We start from the raw sequence: 19,538 nt of genomic DNA, 5'->3' as shown, positions 1-19,538 counted from the left end.
TTCCTAAATGCAGTTAGACTTTGCCCGCCGAAGCATCTAATTTATCATGTTAATATCTTGAGTGTATTTTGCCCAATGCATCATATAGCAAATTTATGTTTCTCTCATTTAATGACCCTTAATCTTTTTTACCCTTTGAAAAAAGAGATTTTATTTATTTATTTAGAGCAAGCACACATGAGTTGGGGGAGGACCAGCAGAAGAGGGAAAGAAAGTATCTCAAGCAGACTCTGCTGAGGGTTGCCTGGGTGACTCAGTCATTGGGCGTCTGCCTTCAGCTCAGGTCATGACCCAGTGTCTTGGGATTGAGCCCTGAGTTGGGCTCCCTGCTCATCAGGGAGCCACCTTCTCCCTCTCGCTCTTCCCCTGCTTGCCTCTCCCTCTTCCCCTGCTTGTGTTCCCTCTCTCTTTCTCTGTCAGATAAATACATAAAATCTTTAAAAAAAAAACCCAAAACAAACAAACCTCTGTGCTAAGCATGGAGCCCTACACAGGGCTTGATCTCACAACCCTGAGATCACAATCTGAGCTGAAATCCAGGAGTCAGACACGTAACCACCCGAACCACCCAGATGCCCCAGTTACCCTTAAATATGGCTACGTTTCTTCTGTATGGCACAGAACTGGTGCTAATCCTTCTTGTTAGGATTACCCACAGATGCGCTTTCCTGCCATATAAGTCTACATTTCATTCCTAACATACTTGGGGATTTTTGTGAGTTAATGCAGGAAAAGTACCTGGAACAGTGCTTGGCTCATGGTAATGGTTAGTTTTCCTGTTAACTTTTCTTGTTGTTAATATCATTATCATTGGTTTTAAGCACATTTTCAAATTTAAGCTCAGCTTTCCACAGCTTTTGAAATGTTCCTTCATTCCTTTAATTTATGTCATCTACTATAGAATCTGATTCCTGGTAGTGTATGGATGTTGAATGAAGAAGCTATTCTCTGGATTATAATTTCTTCAAAGAGAGCATATCTTACTTTGTTATATAACATATAGTGGCTATTCGATCATTACTTAATTCATTAACTGTGCCTCTCGATGAGTGAGAGAGCCTTTATATTCAGAAAATACTATAAGGAATTAATTTCTAAATGGACCTGTTGGATTATAAACCTGTAGGTTCTTGTTCAAAATTACAGATTTGTAGAAAACTTGAACTTTATTTTGAAAAAGCACACCATTTGCTAAGGACCATTACTTTCATAATCACTCAGGTGTATTCAGAGGAAATCAGATATAAATACATGCCACCAACTTGCATTCCCAGCAACAGTGTAAGAGGGTTCCCCTTTCTCCACATCCTCTTGAACACATGTTGTTTCCTGTTTTTTTTTAAGATTATTTTTTTTCAATTTATTTATTTTCAGAAAAACATTATTCATCATTTTTTCACCACACCCAGTGCTCCATGCAAGCCGTGCCCTCTATAATACCCATCACCTGGTACCCCAACCTCCCACCCCCCCGCCACGTCTTCTTTCTTTTTTATCCACTCATCTATTGACGGGCTCTTCCATATCTGGCCTACTGTAAATAGTGCTGCAATATAAACGTATCTTCTCAAATGTTTTCATTTTCTTTGAGTAAATACCCAGTAATGGAATTACTGGAACACATGACAGTTCTATTTTTAACTTTTTGAGGAACCTCCACATTGTTTCCCATAATGGCTGCACCAGTTTTCATCCCCACCATCAGTACACAAGGTTCCTTTTTCTCCACATGATCACCAACTCTCGTTCTTTCTTGTTCTTTTTCTGCAGGCAGACTCCCAGGCTGGCAGGAGAAGTGGGCGTGGTCACTGGGACAGCCCTCCGAAATGGGTCAGGTGACCGTTCAGACTCTGGGGAAGTGAAGGGTTCCTCACATCACAGCAGCACGCGGGCCATAACGTAGGCGGGTTTTACTGGACCCATCAGACAACCTGTGCAAGACGTGAGGACGAGCGAAATGCGCCGCCTGGAGTGAAGGTTGTGTTGTCTTCTGGGGCTTCTGTCCCCAGGGGATATTCAGGCCGGTGGGGTGGGGGCTAAGGGGCAGGTTATTTGGGGCCGATGTGCCTTGCTTCTGAGGTGACCCCTGTGTTTGAGCAGGAAGGCGGGGGGCTGCAGTTGGATCTGGCACCTGGGCCCACGTTGGTCCCCACGGTGGTTGGGTTGAGGGGAGCACAGGGCCCACCTGCTAGAGTCTGTGGCCCCTCAACTGCCTTTTGACAGCCTGCACCCCGGGCCCGGGGCACCTGGGGCAGATCCAGAGTCCCAGGGCCCAGGCAGATGCTCATAGGAAAGGACTGGAGCCAGGGAGGGAGGGAGGCAGGCAGGCCCAGGCAGCCATGGCAGCCAGCCAGGTCGCCGGGGTGCCCAAGCCTGGCTCTCTGCTCTCTGCTTTATTTTGGAGGGTTGGAGTTTATTCGGGAAAAATGCGCACAGTGTGAAGTGTGCCGTAGCCACGACCCTGAAGTGGAAGGGTGTTGGGGAAGGGGAAGGTAGTCGTTGTTGGTTTTTTTTTTCCTTGTTGAGTTCCAGGGTTCGCGAGAGGCACGTCTTAGCAAGGAAAGGCCAGAGGCCCATTTCAGCCTCATGGAACTCCTGGCAGCCTAATCTCTAAGCATGTATTAGGGGAAAGTCTTCCAGCAGCTATGCTAAGACTTTGACAGATGGTGGGGCCCTGTGGTTTTGGCCTCCTTGAACCGGCACTCCCTGCTGGGACGGAGGGGCCTGCTTCCGTCATGGGTGACTCCGTGTCTCCCCACGTGTGGGTCCTGAGACCTCGACTGAATGCTGTCCTTGTTTTTACAGGTGGCGCTTCGAGTCTCAGGGGACGTGGCCTGCTGGGCAGCATCCAAAGCGTCTGGCCTCCGTCTCTTCAGTGCAGATGGAAGTTCAGCACGTCCAGGAGTGTGACCGCTGCCATCTCCCTGGTGTACGTGCATCGCAGTGGTAAGTAGTCTTGGTTCTGAACCTCCCGCCTGGGTTGAGGTTCAGGCCTTGACCTGGGTGTCTTTCTTGCCTGCTTCTGTCTTTCTTCCGGAGGAAAAGATAGCCTCTTCTTGTCGATTAACTCGGAGATGTACTCTTAACCAGAATGTGTAGAGTTGGCTGTGGGGGAAAATTACTTCTTGGCACATATGGAGAAGGTTCGGCAAGTCCCTGCCCCACATAAAACTTCTGAACTCCAGGTTTCCCCTTTTAGAAGAGTCCCGAGTTATTGAAGCCTGACTCTATAAAACACACGACGGAGTTAATAAAAAATCAATTGTTTTATATAAAGCAAAACTTAATAAATAAACATTCTCTCTATGATCGACATTCTCCCCACACTTGCTTTATTGGGCCATTCATCTAGAGCAAGGAATCCTGGGCATCTTTACAAATGGATGTCTGAGTGGACTTCGGCACACGTTCTCTCTCTCTCTCTCTCTCTCTCTCTCCTGTTTCATTTCTGGGTGGAGTGGGAGTTATAGAGGATGAGAGACTCCCTTCAGCAGGCTCCCTATGCCTTCCATAGCCTGACTAAGGGCTCAATCCCATAACCCTGACATAACCTGAGCCATAGCCAAACATTGGTCCCTTAACTGAAAGAACCTCGCAGGCATTCCTGGACAGGCTTGGTCTTTATGGAAGGGAGTGTAAGAATCCCCTCCCGTTCTAAAATCTTCTGAATTCGGGAGCATTTCCATGTCTGCAGTGGTCGTACACCCTCTCAGGCCCAGAGATACGTAGCTTTTCTTGGTGGTGGAGAAAAGCTCTTGGCTCCCATGTTCTCATAGATAGGGAGGAAGCCCTCACTGCCTGATGCTGAACTGTTGAGGTTTTCCTGCCCTGGTCCCAACAGGTCTTCCAAAGAACACCTTTGTATAAGATGAAATTACTTTGCAAGCCCCCAGGTGGCACAGTTGAGTAAGCATCTGCCCTTGGCTGAGGTCAGGATCCCTGGATCCTGGGGGAATCAAGCCCTGTATTGGGCACCCTTCTCCATCTTCCTTGCTGCTCGACTCCGACTGTTTTTGCTTTCTTGCTAGCTCTGTCGCTCTCCAATAAGTGAAGTAAATAGAGATATTTCTAAGCGTGTAATTAATTTGTAAATCCTTTGCACTTTGTGAGGACAATATTAGTAGAAAGAAGGACCCATGAGAGGTAGATCACAAACCATGTGTTTGTTGAATCTTGTGGCCATTCATCCTTTCAATCTACCTACACGGATAGGTTTCTGTTTTCGTGAACATCCATCGATCGCCTTGTGTTCTGAGATTCTGAGGTCACCCTCGACTTGATGTTCTCATGGATCCCAGGCAGAGGTACTTCCTGTGACCCCACTTGCGAGCAAGAGACAGTACCTGTGTCAGTTGTGAGAGGTTGTAAAGGAAACGTCCCCCGTTCTTACTTGGCACAGTGTGCACGGTTGTGAGACCCCACCTGTTCGGTGAGACTGGCCTTTATGGAAGTACTCCTGGATCAGAGCAGATGTGCTTGATTTCTAGCTATAGGTTACTGGAATAGCACATTCCGCATCCCTCAGAAGGGGGCCCTGCTGTATGTGTTTGCAGTGTCTGAGTTTGTATCTCAGAGTCACCCGGAGGAATTCCTTGGGAGGTATTTGTCCAGTGATTCTATGGTGAGAAGAATTTCCCCTTGTTGCGTTGGGATCAGTGATTCCTTGGTGTGAGGCTGTCATTGCTGGCTAGGGAATAAGGGATAGCTGAGCCCATTCCTTTGCTCATCAGACTGAGAGGAATTACTTGTGTGCGAATCCACCCAGGTCCTTCCTGTGTTGGCTCCGTGAGGAATGGGATTCCCATATGGGATGTTCTCGGCATTCAGCCACAGCGATGATACAGGGGGTCCCAGGGGTGCCTGCACCTTTTCTCCCATGTGAGGGGTGAAGCACACTCTGAGATGGTAGCGGGAGCCTCAGGCCTGAGCCCCACCTGAAGCTTCTCCCAGCAGGATACAGCGCCAGTGCCTCTCCCCGTGTGAGTTCTCTGGTGTTGGGAAAGGTCCCACTTCTGGCTGAAGGCTCTGCCTCAGTGACGGGAGACAAGGGGTTTGTACTGTGTGATTTCTGTGGCGGTGAGCAAGGTGGGCGCTCTGGGTACAGGCGGGGCCCCAGTCATGACAGACACAGATTTCACTGCTCTGTGCTGTCTGGTGTCTCCAAATGTGAGAGCTGTATCGAACAGCTCTTCCACATTGACCGCATTTGTCGGGGTTGCCGCTGGTGTGGATCCTCGGATGCTGACTAAGGGTGTGGCTGGCCTAAATGCTTGCTCCTGAGGATGGCATTCAACCGGTTTCTGTCTTTGGGAAGGTGCCCATGGCCTCGAAGGGATGCATGTTGCTGCGAGCTCTTGTGCAGCAATCCCAGCACATGGCTTCTACCCCTTGTGAGGTCCTGGACGTGAAGAAGAACGGAGCTCTCTGAAGCAAGGGTCTCCTACCTTCGTTCCATCCCTGAGGTGCGTCTCCGGTGGTCTTACTGTGTAGAGAGCTGAGCACTGCCTTGGGGTTGTTCCCTCCATGTGTATCATGTCTCCTTTCCTTGGAAGGGTGAGTTCTCTCATGTCTCCCGAGGTTAGAGCCCCCACTAAAGTCTCTCCCACACTGGGGAGATGGGTGTGCTGTGATCCAGGATGGACGAGCTCTGATGTCCCTGGCACCAGGGACACATGGCTGAAGGTTTTTCCACACTGTCAGCAAATACAAGGCTTGTCTTCCCAGGACACAGCACACCCGGAGTGAGGTGAGGCACGTGAGACCTCTCCGTGCTGTGCCCCAGCATTGCCCGGGTTCCTGTGCAGTGTGAACCCTCTGCTAATGGCCAGAACAGGAGGGGCTGTGGCAGGATGGCTCCCTCACGTTCCTCCCTTCCTGACTCAACGCACACGTTCCAGCCCCTTCCTTCAGGAATGGTTGCTGTGTCTACCCCTGCAAGCCACTTGTAGTTGGGTGCCTATTCCTGTTTGGAATTCAGATAGATCTTTCTACATGGTAGCCTCACCCCCACATCAACTGCTGATTAAATTTTTGATGTTTCCGTTTCAAAGACTATATACCCGTGAATCGTGCTGAAGCCAGTGACTTTTCCAGACACTCGGGCGGCGCCTTGACTCAAGGCTCATTTCAGCCGAGAAATGAAACTCTTCAGGTTTCTGGTAGGACAGCCCGTATGCTCAGGGCCTTGGATGACAGGAGATTGTGGGGAATGCTTAGCATAGCCCGTGTCCAGCTCTAGTGTGGAAGGCCAGGTTTCATGACCCTGAAGCTTCCCGTTGACTTGCAGAGAAGCAGACCTTTGAGATTCCCCCTTGTGGGTCTCCCTTCATCCTTTATAATAGGGAACATATTGCCGTGAGCTCCTGGGTCTTGTACGCACAGAATGAGTCCCGGAACACTAGGTGAAAAAGTACTGAAGCGCTGTGTGGGGACTAACAGAACAGAACGAGAAATGGAAAGAGGGGGAGGGAGGAAGGAATACAAAGAACAAAAAGATCATGCAGGGACGGAAGGAAGGAAGGGATGGCGGGCGGTCTTGAAAAAGGGAGAAGAGGAGCTGGTAGAGAGGCATTAGGGGAAAGAAGAATTTTGAAAGTTGTGAGACAAACATCTGAGAGTTAAGGTTTGAGCTTGATGACAAAGGAAAGAAATGGAGTCCTCTACTCAGGAGCAGGAACCGGTTATAGGGTGTTGGTGATGAGAACCTATGGACCAGATAAACCTGCGAGACAAAGAAAGTGAGGTTGGGATGCTGGAGAGTTTCAGAAGGGCAACGCCAACCACGTCGAGGACTGAAAGAGGGGCCATGTGAGGGTTTGAGTGCAAGAATCCCAGAAGAGTCCAGTCCTCGGGGGACACAGAATGTGCAGTGGGTGAGGTGGATGGAGTCGGAAGAGGGGACAGAAATGGGCCCGTGTTGCGGGGTTGTTTCCACAGGAGCCCTACAAGAGACAGGACTGATGTAGGACAGAGGTTAGCATTCAAGGCTGAGGTCATGAAAGAAGTCTGAGACGGCTTTGCTGGCAGGAGGTGATTTTTATTAAAGCACAGAGGTATGATCCTTGGGTCGAAAGGGCTGCTTGCTGGGGTCCTGCCGTGAGGCTGACTCTTTGGGATGGCATTGGGGGAGGTCAGGCAAAAGGGAGGTTTTGCAAGAACGTGGCAGGAGGATAGAGGACACCCAGCATACGGGAGGCTTGGCTCTTGTGAAGGGAAGGTGGTTTTTCCTGCTAGGAAGGCATGAATTGAAAGATGGTGGGGAGCTTCCCGGAGGAATGTTACCTTCCTCCTCTCACAGGTCCTTCTCAACGGACTGCAGAAATGGAGATCCGGGCCTCTGGCAGGTCCCTAGCCTCTCGTGAAGCGAGCCTCTTCCTGCAGAATCACGAGGACTTTTACAAACCGAGGGAGACTCCGGTCTTGCCGGGTTTTGATCTCCATCTGGGGAGAATCTGTTTTTTTCCTTTCCTCAGCTGAGGGCAGTCAGAGCGCCTAAGGGATGTCCCCCGTATCACAGGTTGGGGGGCGGTGTGGCATGCCAGCTCCTGCTTGGTGCTCAGCTAGCCTCCTCCTCCTTCCTCGTTTGCCCCTGAGCAGTGCAGAGCGTTGCACAGTTAAGGGTGTTGAAGGAGGACAGTCTCCTCTTCTGTAACTTCTTCCTACTGAATAGGGGCGCAGAGCTGTCCCTCTGCGTAGGTCGTTGCTGGTCAGGTGGGGGAGGCCCCGCTGGGGGAGGCCTCAGCTGTCAGAGTCGTAAAAGGAAGAGGTCACTGAGTGCAGGGGAGAACTTGTGACTGGATCTTCCTGAGCGGAAAGGACCATCTGTCCTCTGGAAGTTATTGCAGTGAAGGGTTCCTGGCACCACCTGCAGAGACAGGACGAGGGGGTGGGAAACAACACAACAAGATTAGAAGAAGAAAGAGAAGGAAAATCCCCATGAAGATTCCTCTGATAGTGGGTGAGAACCCTCCCCCAGGCCAAGAGTTGAGCCAGTCTTTAAGGAGAGGAATCCTTGGAAGTGGGGATTTGAGCAGTGGTGTCTGGTAGGAACCCAGAGTTCTCTTTGAGATCATGGGGAATGTATGCACAGCATTGTGTCTTTCGATGGGCACAGGCTCCACCTTGTGTAGCAGTTACCACCTCTGAAGCCTTTGTGTTCTGTAGAACTGCCTTGTGCATTGGGATCATTCCCATATTTCACTGAGAAATCCTGTTTGGGGTGACACGGTGGGCCTTGACTGTGTACTCATAAGGACTTCCCCATGCCCCACGACATCCTCCATTCCCAAAGAGGGGCAACGATGGATGCTAGGTGTCCACGTCAGTGGAACAGAGCACCCGTGCACCGTTGCTTAAAATGGGGAAGGTTGTCTGGGTCGGTGATGGTTTTCATGATGCGCCCATGCATTTGGCCCAGGCCAAATGTCCGGGGGCCTCTGGAGCTTGGGGAAGCCATGGGCCCGGTTAGAGCTTCATGGCCATTGCATCCCAGCTTGGGGCCCTTATCGAATCCTGAGTCTTCTTGAACCGCTGTCAGGCTTTCAAGGGCTCCTCGGGTTAGGAGGGCCATTCTTGGAACATGCAAGCATTTCAGGCCCATATCGGGTTGGCGGGTTCTGGCTTGGGAAGAAGAGCCATTTCTGTCCATCGCTTCATGGGCGACGAGGACGAGGAAGGCCTGTCGGAGTCTGGATAAATGCTTGTATGATTTGTTGCCAATGAGAACCAACAGGTGGGCACTAGGATCTCTGCTCTGGGGGCAGACATGTTTGCTGACAGGCTTTGGCCTCAGCAGTCCGAGTTCGAGTGATGACGGCACTCCTGGTTCTTCTTTCCGCCTTTCCCTGAAACTGTTGCTGTTGCTAAAGCACCTGTCCTCCGCATTTTTGTAGGGGCCTCTGCAGTGTGGTGGACTTCAGAGCCTTTCCAGAGTTAGGAGCCATGGGCGTAGAGCGGTCGGGTCCAGGCCTAAGGATCGCTGGGTTTCCATTTGGGCTGGTTTCGGGTGTTAGTTTAGGATTATCTGGAAGCGTAAGGTGGTACTTGGTAATATCATGGGCCTGCTGTCATGGTTTGGTGGCCTTTGTTCTCTGGGACGCTCAGGAGCCGATGCCAAGTCCTTAGAATCAGGGGCCATCCCCGTATGAATTGGGAGGTTCCTTTTCCCAGGAGGGCAGTTGGATGCTTAGCTAAAGCCATTGATTGCCAGTGTACCTGAATAGGGGTGGCTTCTTGGATCAGTAGGACTGGGAGGGAAGAAACCATTGCAAGAAGCCCTTCTGTTTGGAGGTCGCGCCGGAAGATTGTTAGTAGGAATCGCCGGTGAGTGGGAGAAAACTTGTCCGGGAGATACGGGCACCCCAAGGGCACCCTGCACTCCAGGTAGAGAGTGGGGTCCTTCATTGTTCCCATAAGTCCCCAGAGAACCCTGTGGAGTGGTGTGTGTTCTCTGACTTTGAGAGATCGAGTTCCTCATCCCAGCCCCATCCAGCTGGTCAAGGTGCTCGTTGAGTTCCACAGTCATGGGGGAGTCTATCGCATGGTTCAGTTGCTGAGTGAACCCTGAGCCCATGGGGTCCCGGTGTTATGCCCGCAGAATAAGGAGCCAGGGGACTGCCCACCCACGAGCTAATGTGGCCATGTTTCTGAGGGTGACCCCAAGTTGTCTAGCTTAGGTAAGCGACGCATTTGGAAAGGCCACCAGAGTTAGACGTGAACGTGCACAAAGATGGGTTCTTGAAACTGACTTTTCCTCTTCAAAAGAGCACTCCTTTCCAGAGATAGCCAACTCAGGGCTCATGTTCCACAGAAAGCAAGGTGCGCTTTAACCCACATGGCCCCCTTATCGACTTAAGGACAGCAAGCCTTGTGATCGATCCGGAGTGATCGGTTAGAATCTGCATCGCTGGGACTTCTCCGAGGAAATCTCTAACCGTTGTCTCTCGAGGCCAGAAGCCAAGGGAAGGGCCGGCCGTCGGACTGGCCTGCGATACCTGTGGATTTGGGCAGGTTCCTTTTCCTGAGGTGCCTGATAGATCCTGGGGTTCCTACTCCTGCCAGGAAGTGACACTCTTTCTGCTCCTGGTGAGGCGGTGGGTAGTCTGGAGGCCAAGGGGTCAGGCCAGCATTCCCAAGGGGCTTGCTAGCCGCCGGCTTCCCGAAAGTCAGCCTCAGTCCCTTAAAGCCCTTTGGTCTCGTCTGGGTCTCAGCCTCGCTGTCTCCGTAGGACAGTCCCATCCAAGCCTTGGTCAGATCAGCCATCAGTGATGGCCCCGTTCCAAGGCGAAGAGATTCTCATGGAACATCAGGGGATGCTGAGGGTTGCCATGGGAGAGGAAGTGGTTCCCGAGACCTTTTGACTGGAGGGCTAGGGCAGAGTCAAACGCGCCATGCTTTCACGTGCCTCCGAAGGAATGTTGGGTCCCATTTCGGTACGTCCTAGATGTCTAACATTGCCATCCTTGAGGCCCACGTTTTCCCCGAGGTGCAGCATGGTGCTTGGGGCCCCCGTTCCTCTGGCGTGGTGTCTGGGTGCTCCCGAGTTGGAGCTCAGATGAAGGACAGCCTCTCGTCGCTACACCTCTTGCTGCTGCCAAACACACAGGCTGAGCGCGGCCCGTTATGTGGGGCCGCTGCCAGTGTTGAGCCCAGTATTGGTCACGGTCCTGTGGTGGAAGCGACGGGCGGTTCTGGGGCGGCACCCTCGGGGAATCCAGCAGGGCTAGGGTTGCTGCCTCTCGAGTGGTTCCCAGGGTGGTCAAGGGGCCCTGGCAGTGCCGCTTTGTCCTGAATGTGTCATGCTCTTCAGGGTTGCAGGGGACAGCGGGAGGAGGAGCAGCCCCTGCAGCAGGCAGGGGAGTCGACGGGAAGGCTGCTGTCCCGCCCAGTCCCAGGTGGGCCCAGTCTCACCAGACAATGGACTGTATGGGCCCAGATGGTTGCCTCGTCCTCCAAGTGCCCATCATTGGCAGGGCCCGGGCAGCCACCTCTGGGTGTGGTGGCCGACCCAGAGGGTCCTTTCATCCGATCCTCGGGGCTCCAGTGCCGTCTTCTGGTGGGCTGCCCAGAAGCCTTCTCTTTGGCCTACGGAGGTCAGGCGTAAGAGAGCAGTTCCTGCAGGCGTGTTTCCCTGTGTGTTCACACCAACTCCTCCTCCGGGCCCAAATCGGAGCTGCAAGGGGGGCCCCAGGGCCGTCCTGGCTCCCTTTGTCGGAGCACCCCAGGAGCTTCTGGTGCCCCGGGGTCATGGGCACACTGTCCTGTGGCGCAGCTGTGGAGACAACAGGTGGAGCGGTGTGAGATAGCGAGTGGCGTGTGGCCTGGGCCAGGTCTTACTAGAGGCCTGTGGGGTTTTGCGGGACGTGTCTTCTGAGGTGTTGAGGTGGAGGTTTCCCTGCAGGACCCATGCGTGACCTGAAGAAAGGGGAATTTCCCGTGGGCCCCCTGGGGCAGAATGAAGGCTACACTGTCAGGGTCCCTCAGGCCCCTTCCCTGACCGACCTCCTCCATGACGGCGGGGCCCTCCTCCTGCTGGGCTGTCCCTTCCCCAGCCTCTCTGAGAGCCCTGGACATGCCCTTCTCTGTGGGGGGAGCCTTTGCCCACGCGAGTGTTGCAGGTGGTGTGGCAGAGACGACGTGCTCCCAACCCCCACGGGAAGTGAGTTTGCACATTCCACGGGCTGTGGGCAGGTGTTGGGCGAGGTGGGAGCAGGCAGGGTGGCCTTTCCCTGGTGGGTCTCTCCTGCCGACTGAGGGATCGAGGAAAGTCTCAGGAGGATGAAACTCACAAAGGGAAGTGGTGCCACGAGGGGACCCACTACCTCCCACAGGTGTCTTGGAGGCTTGGGGGATGGGAGGTGTCGGTCAGATCATACAGGAGTGGCCGGCGGACAGCTGGAGACCAGGCCCGACTCCGTGCCCACAGGGATGCAGCGCTGGGAGGGGTGAGCTGTCCTGCTCCTGTGAGCCCGGGGGCCTGTCTTTATTTGCTCATTTCTCACGTGCCTGAAGTGGGAGATGAGGCCACCCCACCACTGTCTCTTCCCGACTAGCGTTGTCCAGGAGCAAGCCATCTGCTGACTTTTCCAGGGTGGGAGGGCAAGCCTTGGGTCGTGCAGAGGGAGGGGCTCCACAGGGGGCGTGGAGCCCTTTGCCAGAAGAGCACCGTGCCTGGGCTGCCTAGGGTCCAGTCCCTCCAGGCAGCCAGTGCCCTCCTTCCAAGATCAGAAGCTCCTGGACGACAGCACCCGACCCCCACAGGGAGTTGCCCGGATCAGGTGGAGGTTCCCCATGGGATGTTCTCAGGGCTTCCTAGTGCCTACAGGGACTGGGACCTTCGTCTCCTCTCCTCTTTGTGGTCAGAGGCTAGGGCAGGACCCCGGGTTCTGTGCGGTTTCCCGAGGTGCCCAGAACAAGGACGGGGCAACGAGGGAGAGTGTGTGTCCATGTTCACCGGCCCCTTTTCCTGCCTGACTCACCCCTTTCCCGAGTCCTCCTCTTCTTCTGCTTCCCTTGTGGTTTGTGTAAAGTCCACCGAAGGGAAGCTTCTTGAGAGCTGGGAGCAAGAGCAGAAGTTGGCATGAGCACAGACTCCCCGGTAGGAGAAAACCAAGTGGGGCACCCAGGCCCAGCTTCCCTTCCCGAGGCCCCTCCAGCCGGGTGAGCCATGCCCTGCGGACTCCCAGCCCTCCTCCCTGCTCTGCGGTCTGGGGCCGCTTCCCAGAGTCTGCATGGAGGGGTCAGGGTGATAGGAGGAAAGCGGTGAGGAGGGCTGCCGGGGAATTTCAAGCAGCAGTTCCGATGCAAAGCCCGTGTTCCTGCTGGAGATGAGGGCCTCCTGGGTGGGCATCGTCAAAGCAGGGAAAGGGGAAGAGCTGGGAGTAGGCACTTATGGACAGAGGAGAGGGGAAGCCCAAGAGATGGATGTGGAAGTGCATTACAGGCACAGGGTGGCTGCTTCCGTCAGAATCGTCATCTTCCGCGAAATCCTCGTCTGGGTCAGAGAGCAGCGGGGATGCTGAGGTGGCCGTGCGAGACGACCCACGGCCTGCCGCTCTGGGGATGCTGGGCTCTGCCCTCAGTGGGGTGCGTCGCTAGCTCCGAGTCCTCCCTGGCCTTGGTTGCTTGATCTCTGCAGGGTTCGTGGGCGGGTGTCTCTGGTTGCCCACCTGCTCTTCCCACCTCCCGACTCTCTCCAAGATCCGGAAGCCCGGCTGTGTGATCCTTTTCCCGCTGGAGGCTGTCACTGTCCCTAAGACGGCCTCTGTGGGACTTTGTCTTCCTCCGTCCTTGTTTCTGTCCTTCCCTGCTCTTTTTCTTCCTCCTCCTCCTCTACCCCCCCCGCCCCCACAGATGCTCCATCTCCTTCACCCTGCCAAGCTCCACCCGTCCTATTGTTGTCCAGGAGGGGGCAACCAAGGAATGAGAGGAGACATCCTGGGTCCCCCGGAATTAATCCCCCTGTGCTGGGAGCAGCTGTCATGGGTCTGGGATTTTTGGGGAGGTGCAGGGAGAGATGGCCCACCACGTGCCCACAGTCCCTGTCTGCCCAGGGACTGAGATGACCTTCTCAGAGACGTGTTTCAGGGAACGCAACGCCCTGTGTTTCCCTAAGTGCTACAGAGGTTGAATGGAGACAGGAGCACGGGAAAGTATGCAGGTGCCCTCAGCTGTTCTGGCAGCCCTGGAAAATGTCCAGCAGTGTGGTCACTGAAACACAGGATTCCTGCCAGTGCTCCTGCTGAGGCATGCCTGGAATGGACGGGGGTAGCGGTGTGTGTAGGGCCCTGGGCAGGCCTGAGGGACGTTTGCCAGTTGGGCATGCCTAGGGAGTGGAGAGCATGGCCAGGGCTGTAAGCCGGCGAGGTGGGTTTGTGAGAGGAACCGTGACTCCCTGGCCCTATTCCCAAGAGACTCTGTGCTATGCCTCGACGCCAGCTGGTGAGAGGTAGTGTGGACCCAGGGAGGCAAGTGTGTGAAGCAGGTTCAGCAGCCCCTTCACACAGGCCCAGGGGACCGTGGCCCACGACAGGGGGTCTCCATGGTAGCTGCAAGGGGCATCCCGCCCTTGGGAACATGTCCACAGGTCAGACTCGGCTAGGGTGTGAAGGCTGGCAGAAGCTCCGATTTACGGGAGCCTGTGTAGTGAACCCAGGGGAAGTACGCTTTCCCTTCTGCAGCTCTGGGAGTCCCCTTGAAGGTACAGCAGCTTGGAGAGAACCGGATGGTTTGGTAGTCGGGGTTATAAGGGAGAGAATTTAGACCTGTCTTCCACCTCCTGGCTCAGACCAGAGCATAATGTCGCGGTTCTCTTGCCTAGGAGAGTGCGGTTGGGGCTGCAAGTCTTGAGCATGACCAGGTCTGGGCCCCGTGCCAAGAAAGATGCAGAATCTCTTGTGCACCATTCCCGGGAGGCCATGAGCAAAGAGGCCAAGCTATGACATGTGGCCGCGGCCAAGGGAGGCACGAGCAATCTTTGATGGAAAAGATCCTTCAAGGAGCCGCGCAAGGAGTCCAGTGATGATGACAAACCCAGCCTACCCTAAAGGCCCGTGGACACCTCGTCTGTTCTTTTCATCCCGAAACCGTGACACGAGGCAATGATGCCTGTGCCAGAGCATCCCTTTCCTTTGTTGTTTTTGACCCACCTTCCTCATTCTCCGGAGTGGCAGGGGCAACCCCATGTTCCCGGGAGCCCTGTCCCTGTGTTCCCCTCCTCGGTGCCGTTCCCTACCTGAAGAGACTTTGTCCTCACTGGTGGGAGTAGTCCTCGATGCTCTCTACCAGTAGGTCCGGAAGAACTGAAAGAGGAGCAATGCCGTTAGGAGAGAAACCGCCTCACCCCTTCATCCCAGGTGCGTTGAGATGTCTCTGGGCCATGCAGCATCTGCCTGACTTTTCTGCCGTGCTGTCAGAGGTTCACAGGGGTGGCGGAGCCGGAGCCCTTGGAGGAGACGGGGATTGGAGTTTCATGCCTTCTAATGAGACCAGGAGGCTACAGCAGCCACCTCCGTGTCATTTCTGCATGCCCATGACCGCTGTCCCCTCCCAGCGCAACCATCGGAATCTCCAGTCGTTATGGGACTCTTGACGTGTGGCTAGTGGGAGTGAGCACCTGGACGTTTTCGTTCCCTTGATGATTTCCATATACTGTGCTGAGATAATAAATGACTGTGTATGATGGATACTAGACAGACTCTTTCCTTGATCGCTCAGCGCTAGAAACCAACCAGGAGCGAGAGACAAGTCCTGCTCTCCCGCGTATTGCTCGGGCATCAGTGGCTGGCCTAACAGGGACGTCGATCAAGGGAAGACCTTCCCGGACTGAAACACACCCACCAGGCACTGCTGGAGGTCTTTGGACGCGAGGAGATTAAGGTGAAGCCCCAGTTCCTAGTATAAATGGGGAACAGATTCCGTGCAGCACTGACCAAAAGAATACAATGTGATGTTCTCGGGACAGAGGAGCTGCTACAGTAGATAAGTGAACCAGAAAGGAGCACAGTGAGCCACGACCTTTCTGAATATGAAGAAGTCTGTGGTGGGTCCCTAGAAGCTGACCTTCCAATACCTTGGATGACTCCCCTGAGCCAACAGGAGGGTGCTGGCATACAAAGAGGCAGGGGCACCTGGGAGCGGAAGAGAAATGCCCAAGGAAATGCGCTCATGTTGGCATCACGATGCTTCCCAAGAGGAGCCCAGAAAAAGCAACCTCTTCTGAAACAGCGAACAGAGTGAAAAGGCAGCCCACAGACTGGAGACGCCCTTGGCAATCCTTATTTCAGAAAAGGTGTGTTCACGGGCAAAAAGGAAAAACTGAAAGAAAACCAACCAAACAAAAGAAGACCGGGATTTCACCCAATGAAAGAATCGAGAAAAAGACTGGAATAGTCTGTGCTGCAAAGGGAACAAATGACTCGGCCAGTCAAACAGACATTGTCCGAAAAGATGCTCAACGTAAGGCATCGTGAGGGCAATGCGAATCCAGAGGACGCTGAGCTGTGGCATATTCAGTTAGGGTAGCAAGGACCCAAACCAGGAATTCAAACCCAGGACCCATGTTGGAAGGAGGCAGAAAATTGGAGACTTTGTATGAAATTCGTGGAACGCAGACTGGTACAGTTACCCTGGAACAGCCCGTTGAGCGCCCTCGGAGAGCAGTGAAAGGTACTCCCATGGATCCCGCTTGTGCGAGTGAGGAAAAGAGATGTCGGAAAGTCAAATTCTGTTCCCATAGGTGTTTCTCATGAGAGAAAGTCTTGTTGGCTGCCAAAGAACCCTGAATCCCTGATTTGGCTCTGTTTCCATTTCCAGGCACTGAACTCCCTTGAGTTGTCTATTGGCCCAACCCTTCGGCATCTAACAAGGCCCTCTTGCATGGAGAGATGGCCAGCGAAATGGGCGGTGATTGTCCTGTCACACCTGTTGAGGTTTGCGGTTCTCTTTGGCCACCTTGCAATGCACAGAGCACCCTTCCTTCCTGCATGGACGGGGTCCAGGTGCCCCCAGTGATGGTCAGTCCCCGAAGACGACCTCATTCCCCCTTGGACAGGACACCTTTTGGGCCTACCGCCGAGAGCCCCAGCGAGGACCAGTGGTGGGTGTGGGATTTCCCCTGGGACAAGGCCAGTTGCATTCTTAGACACAGTATCTGCAGGGAAATGGTAGATCTCCATGGAGAAACACGGGGTGAATTGGCCCCATCTGTTCCCTGGCCACTGCCCCGTTGTGCGGGTCACCCCCGAACGGGCTGTTGCCGGCGGATGCCCCGGGAGCCGCCTGCAGAAGGGAGGAAGTGTGTCCCAGCACTCAGTGCTTCCGATGAGGTTGGGAAGACGCATCGTGGGGCCTCTGATGCAGAGATGTGTGTGTGTGTGTGTGAGTGCAGTGTCAAGTGGGAGGTGCTGTGACCATTCTTGCCCGAGACCTGCCTTGGCGGGTGATCCCCATGGACACTGACTCAGTAACAGGGACACACTTGTGTCTTTGGGGCACCGTCTAGCCCTTCCTAGTTAGCGACGGGATTTGCTTTCTGGGGGAACTGATGTGTATTGGCAGGGAAAGAACACCTCTTTCAATTGTAGGTGTTGAAGAGTTTTCCCATGAATGGACGTTCGTGACGTGACAGCGATGGGAAACGTCCCTGAGAACGTGGACACCATCAGTCGCCATTTTGAAGGGACCAGACACGTTCGAGAACACAGGATTCACCCACCTGACACACATACACCAACCCTGAGAATCCCAGGGCATGGATTGCCATGGAAACAGACCTCGTGCCCAGCACCCGATCCTACAGCACCTAAGAGCAGCACGGTAGCTTCCGGGGGCAGGGTCACGAGGCCACGGGTCTCGGTCCGGAACATGACCCTTAGTGTCATTGCAACAGGATCTGGATTCTGGGTGGCTCTCAAGATGGAGCCTGCAAGGAAGCCCCACCTTGCCCATTGTCCAGGTTGCTCCAAAGCAATGAGTGACTCTAGAGGACAGCATACTTACCACGCTCCCTTTCCAGCAGGGCCACCTGCGATTTCAGAAAAGAAAACATGATGAACATCAAGTCCTGCCTCGTCCCGTGTGCCCAGCTCTTTTGGTCTCTTGGTGATGGGCAGGGTCATGGACAGTGATATGGAATCCACCTAGAGGTCGCATGCCCTGGGTCCATAAGTTGGCACGGCGGTGTCAGTAGCACCCGTGAAAAAGCTCACGACCCTGTGGACTGTAACCGAACATGCCATTTCCTGCAGGGTGTTTGGAATGGGGTCCTCCTGGCTAAGGGTTGCTCCCTCAAGAATCTGCCCACCACGGACATTGTACGTGCTGAGGTGTTGGGATCTGATTGTGAGGATCAGAGAAACAAGGGATGCCGGACCTCACCTGAAGAAAGGCTAACTTACCACCATGGTGAACAACCGGGCCTCTCCCACTCTGCTGTCCACGTCAAGGCCATCGTACAGACTAGCCAGGGGATCTAGGTGGATACACACAGAGAGTGTTGGGACCGCGACAGAAATCTTTGGGAATCGCTCGGGGAGCTTTACTTGGGGTGCACGTGCGGACCAGTATGTGGAGGTGGGGAGCTCATCGGTATGGACTGAGCTGCAGTGGGCCCTTCCTGGATGGAGGATGAAAGGTCCTGGAGAGGAGTAGGGACGTGAATAGAAACTTTGCCTCCCTTTGGAGCTCCAGGGCCTGGAATAGCTGTGAAATAGTCCATCTCCAAGGCACACCTACTGCCTGCACCCAAACCTGCACCACCTAAGAGCAGCGCAGTAGTTTCCGGGGACAGGGCCATGAGGCCACGGGTTTTTCCCCAGAAAATCCCTTGCTGTTACTCCGACCCTTCTTCCAGTCCCACCGTACCTGGAATCAGGGTGGTTCTCATCGTGGAGCCTGCAAGGAAGCCCCCAGCTTTGCCCTTTTCCAGGTTGTTGGAAACAAGTGAGTGTCTCTAGAGTACAGAACACTTACCGCCGTCCCCTTCCAGCAGGGACACCTGTGATTTCAGAAAACAGCATGAATGTCAAATCAGGCTTTGTCCTGTTTGCATGGCTCTTTTGTTCCCTGGGGGATGGGAGGAAGCCAGATGGGGAAGTGTGCTAGAGGCCCGTGAGCCCCAAAGAATGACGAGAGCAAAATGATTCCTCCAGAGATGCGCCCAGTCTTCCTAGAGGTCCCCCGTTCCGGGTCCCCCCCGGACACAATAGGTGGCGAGGGGAATAGCTGCTACCCGTACCCAAGCTCCCTGCCCTCCAGACGGTAGGTGATCCTGCTGTGGTTGTCCCCGCCCCCCTGCAATGCCTTCGGAGTTAGGTAGCATTGGGTAACAGATTGTCCCTCAAACTTCTCCCTACCCTGTCAACCGGGCATGCTGATATATATATATATATATATATATATATATATATATATATATTTATTTATTTATTTTAGTGACCTTGTTTAAAAAAGCCAGAAGACTTTTGTGTGCCCCCCAAAGAAAGGCCAACGTAACACTCTGGTGAAAAATGGGACGTCTTCCTCTGTCGTTCCTGTCGAACACTCCTCCGCCTGTCCATCCAGCCAAGCTAAGGAGAGATCCACAGAATGGTCAGTCCACCGGTGGGGCTCGGCAGGAAGAGCTCAGGAAGTTTCGCTTGGGGTGGGCGTGCCCGGGAGTGTCTGGCGGCGTTGGGGTGCGTGGGTATGGACTGAGCAAGCTGCCGCTGCATCGAGAGAGGTCGGGGCAAGGAGCAGGAACGGAGGGAGAAATACTGACTCTGAACTCGAGCTACAGGGAATGGAATCAGGGTGAGCTCTTCAAGCCGAAAGAGGGTAAACACTAAGAGACACGGTCCGTTGTACTGTCGGGCAAGCTCCTCCCAACCAGCGACTGTGTCGTGGTCATTGTCAAGACCGTTTCTTGGCCGCTCCCACCTATCTCTCACCTCTTCTAGGAGATTGTATTTCTGCAGAAGAACGCTGTGTGGCAGGGTTGCATTCAATGCAAGCACAAGTACCCTAGAGGTTTCTATTTGTCCCTGAGTCATGCAGGGTCAGGA

General features: G+C 54.0%; 1 long non-coding RNA gene across 1 annotated transcript in view; it reads left to right on the top strand.

Annotated features, from left to right (window-relative positions):
* Positions 1-1,789: 1,789 nt before the first annotated feature.
* LOC122900559 overlaps positions 1,790-19,538 on the top strand; it is a 32,631-nt gene continuing 14,882 nt past the window's right edge. Inside the window, exons 1-2 of the long non-coding RNA XR_006383262.1 lie at positions 1,790-1,977; positions 2,806-2,946. This is a non-coding gene — a long non-coding RNA (uncharacterized LOC122900559). The remainder of the gene's footprint in view (positions 1,978-2,805; positions 2,947-19,538) is intronic.

The sequence above is a fragment of the Neovison vison genome, chromosome 2 (assembly GCF_020171115.1).
Source record: "Neovison vison isolate M4711 chromosome 2, ASM_NN_V1, whole genome shotgun sequence".
Lineage (NCBI taxonomy): Eukaryota > Metazoa > Chordata > Mammalia > Carnivora > Mustelidae > Neogale > Neogale vison.
This window is presented reverse-complemented; position numbering and strand designations above follow the sequence as displayed.